This window comes from Electrona antarctica (assembly GCF_951216825.1).
Source record: "Electrona antarctica genome assembly, chromosome: 14".
In the NCBI taxonomy this organism is placed as follows: domain Eukaryota; kingdom Metazoa; phylum Chordata; class Actinopteri; order Myctophiformes; family Myctophidae; genus Electrona; species Electrona antarctica.
Window position 1 is genome coordinate 524,897 of NC_136795.1, and position 14,663 is coordinate 539,559.

The following is a 14,663-nucleotide window of genomic DNA, read 5'->3' on the forward strand; positions in this document are numbered from 1 at the left end:
GGGAACCCCTTTTGGTGTTTTAAGCATTATGTTATGCTTCAGCTATTGAAAAATAGCAGATCTACAAGCTCGTAGCGCGCCACCGAGTGGCGCGCTACGAGCTTGTAGGTCTGCTATTTTTGAAAAATCGAAGAACGACTGACATAGAAACATAGCTTTTTCATAAAACTGTCAGGATTTAGAAGACATTTTTTCCTCTTATTTTCTCAAACGTGACGGTGTTGGACATGCAAGGTTTTCACCTGACAGCGACGTTGACTTAATTGTACAGCGGGGGTGGGTTGGGGGGGGGGGGGGGGGGGGGATATTTGTGTATCATTTACGATGATTAATTAATGTATAAAAACACGACTCAAATGGTAAATATCAGGATCTAGCAGATTGATACTTTTTTTTCATGTACAGAAATCATTTAAAAAAAATACAGTTCTTCCAAACTGACAGGCTTTTAAAGGAGAATCCACAACAAAATCACATGTACCCTGAATTATAGGCTGATTCAGGGTACATGTATGTATGTTGGGACAGGATTATAGGCTGATTCAGCGTACATGTATGTATGTTGGGACAGGATTATAGGCTGATTCAGGGTACATGTGTGTTGGGACAGGATTATAGGCTGATTCAGGGTACATGTATGTTGGGACAGGATTATAGGCTGATTCAGGGTACATGTGTGTTGGGACAGGATTATAGGCTGATTCAGGGTACATGTATGTTGGGACAGGATTATAGGCTGATTCAGGGTACATGTGTGTTGGGACAGGATTATAGGCTGATTCAGGGTACATGTACTGTATGTTGGGACAGGATTATAGGCTGATTCAGGGTACATGTACTGTGTGTTGGGACAGGATTATAGGCTGATTCAGGGTACATGTACTGTGTGTTGGGACAGGATTATAGGCTGATTCAGGGTACATGTATGTATGTTGGGACAGGATTATAGGCTGATTCAGGGTACATGTACTGCTCTCCTAGTTAAATATGAATCGGTCAACTATGGAGCGCTCTGCGCGTCGCCAGTGATCAACAGTGGTGGATCTACCAAGTACTCCAATCACACCCCAGTACTCTAGTCAACAAGGATAGTATACATTGTGTATAGTATATATTTGTATATCCTTGGTCAAGTATTACTCGACCACCACAAAGTGCAAGTTTGTCTTGTCAAACGTGTATGCGAGTTACAAGTGCTGAAGTACTTGATACAAAAAGAATAATACTTCAAGTATTCCAAAGTACTTCCTTTTTAAAACAATACAAATAATAAAGTATTGAAAGTACAAAGTACATAAACATTTTCCGGCTATCGTCACTATTTTCTTTAAATTATTTTGATTTGATAAATTTGTATTTTCCTTCCTATAGAAACGACGTGGAGTCAAAAAGTACAACACTGGTATTTTTTTCTGTGAAATGTGGAGTGAAAAGCGAATAAACAAAGGAAAGGAAAGTACAGATAATACTCGAGTAAATGTACTCATTACGGCGTCTACCACTGTTGATCAGCTGTTGGTCACCTGTATGGATCACACTGTTGATCAGCTGTCCGTCACCTGTATGGATCCATAACAGTATGCTCTGTATCTTAGAAAAGATGAATTGATTGATCTATCAATGATGTATTGATTAATTAATTTAAGGATCACCTCAGTTGAGAAACAACAGACTCCAACCAGCAGCCTGTGCTTCAGTTAAACTTGAATTTATTTTTATTTAAGGAAATCTTTTTTTCTCTCTTCGTTTTATTCAACGAACAGTATACATTATTTTATTTTTATTATTATTATTTCTTTGCTTAATCTTGCACATTTGAAAAGTGTAACTTAATGTCGAACTGTACTGATGTATATAAATGTTAATTTCTTTCGTCTGTAAATGGGACATTTATGTCGTTTTAGTTGAATAGGTATGAGGTTTCATTTTTTTGTAATTTAAAGGTTGATTTAAAAAAAGGAAAAAAAAGCAAACATATCATCGTGGTCATTCGCATAAGAACAGTTAAACTAAGACGGACGTGAAAATGCATCGTCTTGTCCTTTAAACTTGTAGATTTTAAAGAATTGTACTATTTTTACTTCATACTGATGATGATGATGATGATCATGCTTAGTGTAATTGAATGAAAAAAAATGTTTATAATTACACTGTTTAATATGGAAATAAATGCAAATTTACTTCTAATCGTTGTCTGTTATCTTATTTGTCAGGGTAAGGTTTGCTATAGGGCTCTGTTGGAGGCTGTGCTTCAGGGTAAGGTTTGCTATGAGGGCTCTGTTGGAGGCTGTGCTTCAGGGTAAGGTTTGCTATGAGGGCTCTGTTGGAGGCTGTGCTTCAGGGTAAGGTTTGCTATGAGGGCTCTGTTGGAGGCTGTGCTTCAGGGTAAGGTTTGCTATGAGGGCTCTGTTGGAGGCTGTGCTTCAGGGTAAGGTTTGCTATGAGGCCTCTGTTGGAGGCTGTGCTTCAGGGTAAGGTTTGCTATGAGGGCTCTGTTGGAGGCTGTGCTTCAGGGTAAGGTTTGCTATGAGGGCTCTGTTGGAGGCTGTGCTTCAGGGTAAGGTTTGCTATGAGGGCTCTGTTGGAGGCTGTGCTTCAGGGTAAGGTTTGCTATGAGGGCTCTGGAGGCTGTGCTTCAGGGTAAGGTTTGCTATGAGGGCTCTGTTGGAGGCTGTGCTTCAGGGTAAGGTTTGTTATGAGGGCTCTGTTGGAGGCTGTGCTTCAGGGTAAGGTTTGCTATGAGGGCTCTGGAGGCTGTGCTTCAGGGTAAGGTTTGCTATGAGGGCTCTGTTGGAGGCTGTGCTTCAGGGTAAGGTTTGTTATGAGGGCTCTGTTGGAGGCTGTGCTTCAGGGTAAGGTTTGCTATGAGGGCTCTGTTGGAGGCTGTGCTGGTGAGTGATTTTAAACTCTGAATAATAATACACAGTGGTGGAAGAAATGGTGGGAACCCCTTTTGGTGTTAGCATTATGTTATGCTTTAGCTATTGAAAAATAGCAGATCTACAAGCTCATAGCGCCCCACCACCGAGTGGCGCGCTACGAGCTTGTAGGTCTGCTATTTTTGAACAATCGAAGAACGACTGACATAGAAACATAGCTTTTTCATAAAACTGTCAGGATGTAGAAGAACATTTTTAGAATCTGATCTCAGGTCAAAATGGGTTAAAGACACTGACGTCGAGATTATTTCCTGCTTTTTCATCACTTCAGTTATTTATGGTGTCTCACTTGTCAGATATAGAGGTTATGCACATTCATGAAGTGAATGGGTTTAATGTCCTTTAACATCATTGACTGCACTCCGATAGGGCCCCCATAGGGCCGGGGACCCCCGCGGGCCCCCATTTGAAGAGATATGCCAAGGACCCCCATAAGAGGAGATTTGTACGGCGCTATGAGTGATTCTCAACCCGTTTCATTTCAAGGACCCCCACCGGGAGTATTGGTTTAACCCATTTTGACCTGAGATCAGATTCTAAAAATGTCTTCTACATCCTGACAGTTTTCTGAAAAAGCTATGTTTCTATGTCTATTCAAAAATAGCAGACCTACAAGCTCTATGAGTTTGTAGGCTAAATCTCATCAAATGGTGGTTCCGTGGCTCAAATGCCGAATAAATAATGGATCTTGATGTGAAAGAAAAGGGTTGAACACCACCGGGTTAAAGCAGAGGAAAGTGACTGATGTAGGGATGCACTGAAAGGGTTGAACACCACCAGGTTAAAGCAGAGGAAAGTGACTGATGTAGGGATGCACTGAAAGGGTTGAACACCACCAGGTTAAAGCAGAGGAGTGACTGATGTAGGGATGCACTGAAAGGGTTGAACACCACCGGGTTAAAGCAGAGGAGTGACTGATGTAGGGATGCACTGAAAGGGTTGAACACCACCAGGTTAAAGCAGAGGAGTGACTGATGTAGGGATGCACTGAAAGGGTTGAACACCACCAGGTTAAAGCAGAGGAGTGACTGATGTAGGGATGCACTGAAAGGGTTGAACACCACCAGGTTAAAGCAGAGGAGTGACTGATGTAGGGATGCACTGAAAGGGTTGAACACCACCAGGTTAAAGCAGAGGAGTGACTGATGTAGGGATGCACTGAAAGGGTTGAACACCACCTGGTTAAAGCAGAGGAGTGACTGATGTAGGGATGCACTGAAAGGGTTGAACACCACCGGGTTAAAGCAGAGGAAAGTGACTGATGTAGGGATGCACTGAAAGGGTTGAACACCACCAGGTTAAAGCAGAGGAGTGACTGATGTAGGGATGCACTGAAAGGGTTGAACACCACCAGGTTAAAGCAGAGGAAAGTGACTGATGTAGGGATGCACTGAAAGGGTTGAACACCACCAGGTTAAAGCAGAGGAAAGTGACTGATGTAGGGATGCACTGAAAGGGTTGAACACCACCAGGTTAAAGCAGAGGAGTGACTGATGTAGGGATGCACTGAAAGGGTTGAACACCACCGGGTTAAAGCAGAGGAGAGTGACTGATGTAGGGATGCACTGAAAGGGTTGAACACCACCGGGTTAAAGCAGAGGAAAGTGACTGATGTAGGGATGCACTGAAAGGGTTGAACACCACCAGGTTAAAGCAGAGGAAAGTGACTGATGTAGGGATGCACTGAAAGGGTTGAACACCACCAGGTTAAAGCAGAGGAAAGTGACTGATGTAGGGATGCACTGAAAGGGTTGAACACCACCAGGTTAAAGCAGAGGAGTGACTGATGTAGGGATGCACTGAAAGGGTTGAACACCACCAGGTTAAAGCAGAGGAGAGTGACTGATGTAGGGATGCACTGAAAGGGTTGAACACCACCAGGTTAAAGCAGAGGAAAGTGACTGATGTAGGGATGCACTGAAAGGGTTGAACACCACCAGGTTAAAGCAGAGGAAAGTGACTGATGTAGGGATGCACTGAAAGGGTTGAACACCACCAGGTTAAAGCAGAGGAAAGTGACTGATGTAGGGATGCACTGAAAGGGTTGAACACCACCAGGTTAAAGCAGAGGAAAGTGACTGATGTAGGGATGCACTGAAAGGGTTGAACACCACCAGGTTAAAGCAGAGGAAAGTGACTGATGTAGGGATGCACTGAAAGGGTTGAACACCACCGGGTTAAAGCAGAGGAAAGTGACTGATGTAGGGATGCACTGAAAGGGTTGAACACCACCGGGTTAAAGCAGAGGAGTGACTGATGTAGGGATGCACTGAAAGGGTTGAACACCACCAGGTTAAAGCAGAGGAAAGTGACTGATGTAGGGATGCACTGAAAGGGTTGAACACCACCAGGTTAAAGCAGAGGAAAGTGACTGATGTAGGGATGCACTGAAAGGGTTGAACACCACCAGGTTAAAGCAGAGGAAAGTGACTGATGTAGGGATGCACTGAAAGGGTTGAACACCACCAGGTTAAAGCAGAGGAGTGACTGATGTAGGGATGCACTGAAAGGGTTGAACACCACCAGGTTAAAGCAGAGGAGTGACTGATGTAGGGATGCACTGAAAGGGTTGAACACCACCGGGTTAAAGCAGAGGAAAGTGACTGATGTAGGGATGCACTGAAAGGGTTGAACACCACCAGGTTAAAGCAGAGGAAAGTGACTGATGTAGGGATGCACTGAAAGGGTTGAACACCACCGGGTTAAAGCAGAGGAAAGTGACTGATGTAGGGATGCACTGAAAGGGTTGAACACCACCAGGTTAAAGCAGAGGAGTGACTGATGTAGGGATGCACTGAAAGGGTTGAACACCACCGGGTTAAAGCAGAGGAGTGACTGATGTAGGGATGCACTGAAAGGGTTGAACACCACCAGGTTAAAGCAGAGGAGTGACTGATGTAGGGATGCACTGAAAGGGTTGAACACCACCAGGTTAAAGCAGAGGAGTGACTGATGTAGGGATGCACTGAAAGGGTTGAACACCACCAGGTTAAAGCAGAGGAGTGACTGATGTAGGGATGCACTGAAAGGGTTGAACACCACCAGGTTAAAGCAGAGGAGTGACTGATGTAGGGATGCACTGAAAGGGTTGAACACCACCGGGTTAAAGCAGAGGAAAGTGACTGATGTAGGGATGCACTGAAAGGGTTGAACACCACCGGGTTAAAGCAGAGGAAAGTGACTGATGTAGGGATGCACTGAAAGGGTTGAACACCACCAGGTTAAAGCAGAGGAGTGACTGATGTAGGGATGCACTGAAAGGGTTGAACACCACCGGGTTAAAGCAGAGGAGTGACTGATGTAGGGATGCACTGAAAGGGTTGAACACCACCAGGTTAAAGCAGAGGAGTGACTGATGTAGGGATGCACTGAAAGGGTTGAACACCACCAGGTTAAAGCAGAGGAGTGACTGATGTAGGGATGCACTGAAAGGGTTGAACACCACCAGGTTAAAGCAGAGGAGTGACTGATGTAGGGATGCACTGAAAGGGTTGAACACCACCAGGTTAAAGCAGAGGAGTGACTGATGTAGGGATGCACTGAAAGGGTTGAACACCACCGGGTTAAAGCAGAGGAAAGTGACTGATGTAGGGATGCACTGAAAGGGTTGAACACCACCGGGTTAAAGCAGAGGAAAGTGACTGATGTAGGGATGCACTGAAAGGGTTGAACACCACCGGGTTAAAGCAGAGGAGTGACTGATGTAGGGATGCACTGAAAGGGTTGAACACCACCGGGTTAAAGCAGAGGAAAGTGACTGATGTAGGGATGCACTGAAAGGGTTGAACACCACCGGGTTAAAGCAGAGGAGTGACTGATGTAGGGATGCACTGAAAGGGTTGAACACCACCGGGTTAAAGCAGAGGAGTGACTGATGTAGGGATGCACTGAAAGGGTTGAACACCACCAGGTTAAAGCAGAGGAAAGTGACTGATGTAGGGATGCACTGAAAGGGTTGAACACCACCGGGTTAAAGCAGAGGAAAGTGACTGATGTAGGGATGCACTGAAAGGGTTGAACACCACCAGGTTAAAGCAGAGGAGTGACTGATGTAGGGATGCACTGAAAGGGTTGAACACCACCGGGTTAAAGCAGAGGAAAGTGACTGATGTAGGGATGCACTGAAAGGGTTGAACACCACCAGGTTAAAGCAGAGGAGTGACTGATGTAGGGATGCACTGAAAGGGTTGAACACCACCAGGTTAAAGCAGAGGAGTCACTGATGTAGGGATGCACTGAAAGGGTTGAACACCACCAGGTTAAAGCAGAGGAGTGACTGATGTAGGGATGCACTGAAAGGGTTGAACACCACCAGGTTAAAGCAGAGGAGTCACTGATGTAGGGATGCACTGAAAGGGTTGAACACCACCAGGTTAAAGCAGAGGAGTGACTGATGTAGGGATGCACTGAAAGGGTTGAACACCACCAGGTTAAAGCAGAGGAAAGTGACTGATGTAGGGATGCACTGAAAGGGTTGAACACCACCAGGTTAAAGCAGAGGAAAGTGACTGATGTAGGGATGCACTGAAAGGGTTGAACACCACCAGGTTAAAGCAGAGGAGTGACTGATGTAGGGATGCACTGAAAGGGTTGAACACCACCAGGTTAAAGCAGAGGAGAGTGACTGATGTAGGGATGCACTGAAAGGGTTGAACACCACCGGGTTAAAGCAGAGGAAAGTGACTGATGTAGGGATGCACTGAAAGGGTTGAACACCACCAGGTTAAAGCAGAGGAAAGTGACTGATGTAGGGATGCACTGAAAGGGTTGAACACCACCAGGTTAAAGCAGAGGAAAGTGACTGATGTAGGGATGCACTGAAAGGGTTGAACACCACCAGGTTAAAGCAGAGGAGTGACTGATGTAGGGATGCACTGAAAGGGTTGAACACCACCAGGTTAAAGCAGAGGAAAGTGACTGATGTAGGGATGCACTGAAAGGGTTGAACACCACCGGGTTAAAGCAGAGGAAAGTGACTGATGTAGGGATGCACTGAAAGGGTTGAACACCACCAGGTTAAAGCAGAGGAAAGTGACTGATGTAGGGATGCACTGAAAGGGTTGAACACCACCAGGTTAAAGCAGAGGAAAGTGACTGATGTAGGGATGCACTGAAAGGGTTGAACACCACCAGGTTAAAGCAGAGGAAAGTGACTGATGTAGGGATGCACTGAAAGGGTTGAACACCACCAGGTTAAAGCAGAGGAAAGTGACTGATGTAGGGATGCACTGAAAGGGTTGAACACCACCAGGTTAAAGCAGAGGAAAGTGACTGATGTAGGGATGCACTGAAAGGGTTGAACACCACCGGGTTAAAGCAGAGGAAAGTGACTGATGTAGGGATGCACTGAAAGGGTTGAACACCACCAGGTTAAAGCAGAGGAAAGTGACTGATGTAGGGATGCACTGAAAGGGTTGAACACCACCGGGTTAAAGCAGAGGAAAGTGACTGATGTAGGGATGCACTGAAAGGGTTGAACACCACCAGGTTAAAGCAGAGGAAAGTGACTGATGTAGGGATGCACTGAAAGGGTTGAACACCACCAGGTTAAAGCAGAGGAAAGTGACTGATGTAGGGATGCACTGAAAGGGTTGAACACCACCAGGTTAAAGCAGAGGAGTGACTGATGTAGGGATGCACTGAAAGGGTTGAACACCACCAGGTTAAAGCAGAGGAAAGTGACTGATGTAGGGATGCACTGAAAGGGTTGAACACCACCAGGTTAAAGCAGAGGAGTGACTGATGTAGGGATGCACTGAAAGGGTTGAACACCACCGGGTTAAAGCAGAGGAAAGTGACTGATGTAGGGATGCACTGAAAGGGTTGAACACCACCAGGTTAAAGCAGAGGAAAGTGACTGATGTAGGGATGCACTGAAAGGGTTGAACACCACCAGGTTAAAGCAGAGGAAAGTGACTGATGTAGGGATGCACTGAAAGGGTTGAACACCACCAGGTTAAAGCAGAGGAGTGACTGATGTAGGGATGCACTGAAAGGGTTGAACACCACCAGGTTAAAGCGGAGGAGTGACTGATGTAGGGATGCACTGAAAGGGTTGAACACCACCAGGTTAAAGCAGAGGAAAGTGACTGATGTAGGGATGCACTGAAAGGGTTGAACACCACCAGGTTAAAGCAGAGGAAAGTGACTGATGTAGGGATGCACTGAAAGGGTTGAACACCACCAGGTTAAAGCAGAGGAAAGTGACTGATGTAGGGATGCACTGAAAGGGTTGAACACCACCAGGTTAAAGCAGAGGAGTGACTGATGTAGGGATGCACTGAAAGGGTTGAACACCACCAGGTTAAAGCAGAGGAGTGACTGATGTAGGGATGCACTGAAAGGGTTGAACACCACCAGGTTAAAGCAGAGGAAAGTGACTGATGTAGGGATGCACTGAAAGGGTTGAACACCACCAGGTTAAAGCAGAGGAGTGACTGATGTAGGGATGCACTGAAAGGGTTGAACACCACCAGGTTAAAGCAGAGGAAAGTGACTGATGTAGGGATGCACTGAAAGGGTTGAACACCACCAGGTTAAAGCAGAGGAAAGTGACTGATGTAGGGATGCACTGAAAGGGTTGAACACCACCGGGTTAAAGCAGAGGAAAGTGACTGATGTAGGGATGCACTGAAAGGGTTGAACACCACCAGGTTAAAGCAGAGGAAAGTGACTGATGTAGGGATGCACTGAAAGGGTTGAACACCACCGGGTTAAAGCAGAGGAGTGACTGATGTAGGGATGCACTGAAAGGGTTGAACACCACCAGGTTAAAGCAGAGGAGTGACTGATGTAGGGATGCACTGAAAGGGTTGAACACCACCAGGTTAAAGCAGAGGAGTGACTGATGTAGGGATGCACTGAAAGGGTTGAACACCACCAGGTTAAAGCAGAGGAAAGTGACTGATGTAGGGATGCACTGAAAGGGTTGAACACCACCAGGTTAAAGCAGAGGAAAGTGACTGATGTAGGGATGCACTGAAAGGGTTGAACACCACCAGGTTAAAGCAGAGGAAAGTGACTGATGTAGGGATGCACTGAAAGGGTTGAACACCACCAGGTTAAAGCAGAGGAAAGTGACTGATGTAGGGATGCACTGAAAGGGTTGAACACCACCAGGTTAAAGCAGAGGAGTGACTGATGTAGGGATGCACTGAAAGGGTTGAACACCACCGGGTTAAAGCAGAGGAAAGTGACTGATGTAGGGATGCACTGAAAGGGTTGAACACCACCAGGTTAAAGCAGAGGAAAGTGACTGATGTAGGGATGCACTGAAAGGGTTGAACACCACCAGGTTAAAGCAGAGGAGTGACTGATGTAGGGATGCACTGAAAGGGTTGAACACCACCGGGTTAAAGCAGAGGAGTGACTGATGTAGGGATGCACTGAAAGGGTTGAACACAACCAGGTTAAAGCAGAGGAGTGACTGATGTAGGGATGCACTGAAAGGAAAATTCCTGGCCGAAACCGAATATAGGAAACAGTTGGCCGAAAACCCCAATATGATTAATATTATATATCTTTTTTTCCTACCATTGCTGTCATGGCCGCACCTTAAAGCTACCTGATTTATGGCAAAAGGAATGGTCATGGCAAAACTTAACTTAAATAATAATCACTATTATGGGTCCATAAAACATTTATTCAGCTCTTTTGAATGCATTAATTGCATACACTATTCGGTGATATATTTTCTGCCTATTCGGGCCGAAACCGAATAGGCCGAAAATGCATTTTTTTAGCCATTTTCTGCCGAATATTTTATGCGGTGCATCACCAGACTGAAGAAACTTCAGGACGAGAATATAGGTTCAGAGTTTTATTTCACAGTTGGTCGTCGTCGTCCTCATCAGAAGAACATCAACGTTCAAAGGATGGAAACATTCATCACTGCTGTACAACAGGTCCGTTCGTCATCATCACACTGCAGATCACTGCTGTACAACAGGTCCGTTCATCAACACACTGCAGATCACTGCTGTACAACAGGTCCGTTCATCATCAGATTCATCACACTGCAGATCACTGCTGTACAACAGGTCCGTTCATCATCACACTGCAGATCACTGCTGTACAACAGGTCCGTTCATCATCATCACACTGCAGATCACTGCTGTACAACAGGTCCGTTCATCACCATCACACTGCAGATCACTGCTGTACAACAGGTCCGTTCGTCATCATCACACTGCAGATCACTGCTGTACAACAGGTCCGTTCATCATCATCACACTGCAGATCACTGCTGTACAACAGGTCCGTTCGTCATCATCACACTGCAGATCACTGCTGTACAACAGGTCCGTTCATCACCATCACACTGCAGATCACTGCTGTACAACAGGTCCGTTCATCACCATCACACTGCAGATCACTGCTGTACAACAGGTCCGTTCGTCATCACACTGCAGATCACTGCTGTACAACAGGTCCGTTCATCATCACACTGCAGATCACTGCTGTACAACAGGTCCGTTCATCATCACACTGCAGATCACTGCTGTACAACAGGTCCGTTCATCATCATCACTGCAGATCACTGCTGTACAACAGGTCCGTTCGTCATCATCACACTGCAGATCACTGCTGTACAACAGGTCCGTTCATCATCATCACACTGCAGATCACTGCTGTACAACAGGTCCGTTCATCATCACCACACTGCAGATCACTGCTGTACAACAGGTCCGTTCATCATCACACTGCAGATCACTGCTGTACAACAGGTCCGTTCATCATCATCACACTGCAGATCACTGCTGTACAACAGGTCCGTTCGTCATCATCACACTGCAGATCACTGCTGTACAACAGGTCCGTTCGTCATCATCACACTGCAGATCACTGCTGTACAACAGGTCCGTTCATCATCACACTGCAGATCACTGCTGTACAACAGGTCCGTTCATCATCATCACACTGCAGATCACTGCTGTACAACAGGTCCGTTCATCACCACACTGCAGATCACTGCTGTACAACAGGTCCGTTCGTCATCATCACACTGCAGATCACTGCTGTACAACAGGTCCGTTCATCATCATCACACTGCAGATCACTGCTGTACAACAGGTCCGTTCATCATCATCACACTGCAGATCACTGCTGTACAACAGGTCCGTTCATCATCATCACACTGCAGATCACTGCTGTACAACAGGTCCGTTCGTCATCATCACACTGCAGATCACTGCTGTACAACAGGTCCGTTCGTCATCATCACACTGCAGATCACTGCTGTACAACAGGTCCGTTCGTCATCATCACACTGCAGATCAACACGTTAATACTGAGAGGAGAGGAAAACAAAAACACTTCATACTGCAAGATGGAAACAATATAGAACAATAGAACAGGAGGAAACAATAAATATTAGGAATTATCTGCTGAGTAATAATATCCTGGGGATCCAAAAATAAATGCTTTCAGGTCATTCCAAATGTTTGTAATAAAAACCAAAGTAGTATATTCTTTTTTTTTAAATGGAGTGGGAAAACAAAAAACACGTAAACAAGCCAAAACATAATGGAGAAACAAAACACAACGCAAATAAATAGGTTAAAAATAAATCACATCGGGTCAATCAGGCAAATGAGACGGAAGCAAATACAGCAAAAAAACTAAAATGCTAATTTTAACACCACACGAGCCAATTGATCAGCCAATCAGACAGATGGACGATAAATGATCAGCCAATAGGGCATAGCAGTGGCGGCCATTTTCTGGTTCCATCATTCCAGACCCATTCGTATTTCCCATAGAGATTTCCAAAAAATATTTATATCAATTATTTTTAACTATTTATAAGCCTTTCTTCTGTCCTAATAAATAAAACCTAAGCCTAGAATCAAGCCATCCAGGATCCTGTCTCCTGTTGTCTGAGAATATTGATTCTAGACTTAAAGGAGCATTCAGTGATTTGGGTGATTTGGAAAACCACCCAGTCCGCCCCGGTAACAAAATGTGCACATGCACGCTCTACAGTGGGGGGAAGTGCAACAGGCCAACAGCATGTGCACCAAGGCCCGCTCCCAGTCGATCATGATTGGAGAAAGGCCCCTCTCATCCTGATTGGATGAAGGCTTTGCCACCCACCACCAAAACTGAAACTAGGGTTTTTTGACCCCAGGTGCTCACTGGGGACAGGGAGGAACTCCTTATATGGTCAGCACACTCTATAGTAGGGAGGATTATCCAGAAAAAAATAAAAAATAAGTGATATTTGAATTAAGTAAAATCACTGAATATACCTTTAAAGTAAATGATATCTATCTCTATAAATGCACCATGTCTCTGTCTGTCTGTACTCTGTACCTACGTGCGTACAGCTGTAATCCACGTAACTCCAGAACCGTTCGCCCCGCCCACTTCAAATTCCACACACGCGTTCCACACCCCCGCAGGGAGTGCAGTGACCGGTGTCGGCACGGTTGTCCAGAACCGACCCAAAGAAGTCTCTGCCCGGGCTCTGGACAGGGACAGGTTCTGGAACGGTGGAACCAGAAACATGTCCGTCACTGCTATGTCCTATGAGACAGCATGTGATGAAGGTAGGTAAACCGGACCGGTGTCCTATGAGACAGCATGTGATGAAGGTAGGTAAACCGGACCGGTGTCCAACGGTCCTGTCATACGGCGCTGTCGTTCGCTGAAAATAGCAGATTTATGTTCTCACAACTCGTTGGTCGGAAAAGCCGACGATACTGCCTCTAACATGCTGGTATCGGTATCCAGGAGTATATGGCCGTCTATGCCATTCCCATACCACACTATTTATCACAGTTTTGCAGTTATATTTTCAATGTTTCAGTTGATGTTGAGCGACTGTTTTAATACTCTTACTGTACTATTTGCATTACTAATTTGTAGCGGCACAACTAGCAATGGAATTATGATTTTTGAGTGGTGCAGCCACTCCAATGCACAGCAATGTGTGTCTCTGGCTGGCTGGGTCTGTCTCTGAGTCTGTTTGAAAGACCCCCATAACTGTTGAGTGCACACATGGAACCAAATGGACCATTTGTGTACACACTCAAGGACCACTGAGGTTCCCTGAACCCCACCTTGAGTATTATTATTTTAATCACACTTTGGTATCGGATGTGTCGGAACTCGATATCCGAAGAGTTATGGGTATCGGAATCTGTATCAGGAAGGACAAACGAACGTGTCGCATGTGAGCTTGTAGATGGTCTATTTTCAACATGTTGTGAGCTTGTAGATGGTCTATTTTCAACATGTTGTGAGCTTGTAGATGGTCTATTTTCAACATGTTGTGAGCTTGTAGATGGTCTATTTTCAACATGTTGTGAGCTTGTAGATGGTCTATTTTCAACATGTTGTGAGCTTGTAGATGGTCTATTTTCAACATGTTGTGAGCTTGTAGATGGTCTATTTTCAACATGTTGTGAGCTTGTAGATGGTCTATTTTCAACATGTTGTGAGCTTGTAGATGGTCTATTTTCAACGTGTTGTGAGCTTGTAGATGGTCTATTTTCAACATGTTGTGAGCTTGTAGATGGTCTATTTTCAACATGTTGTGAGCTTGTAGATGGTCTATTTTCAACATGTTGTGAGCTTGTAGATGGTCTGTTTTCAACGTGTTGTGAGCTTGTAGATCGTCTATTTTCAACATGTTGTGAGCTTGTAGATGGTCTATTTTCAACATGTTGTGAGCTTGTAGATCGTCTATTTTCAGCGAGCGCCGTTATCATACCATTGAAT

General features: G+C 45.2%; 1 long non-coding RNA gene across 1 annotated transcript; it reads right to left on the bottom strand.

Moving 5' to 3' along the window:
• Positions 1–1,348: 1,348 nt before the first annotated feature.
• LOC306936908 lies at positions 1,349–2,181 on the bottom strand. Its single transcript, XR_013791563.1, has 2 exons — positions 1,560–2,181; positions 1,349–1,512 (listed from the first exon to the last, which is right to left on the bottom strand). It is a non-coding gene; the product is annotated as an uncharacterized lncRNA (long non-coding RNA).
• Between the last annotated feature and the right edge of the window lie 12,482 nt (positions 2,182–14,663).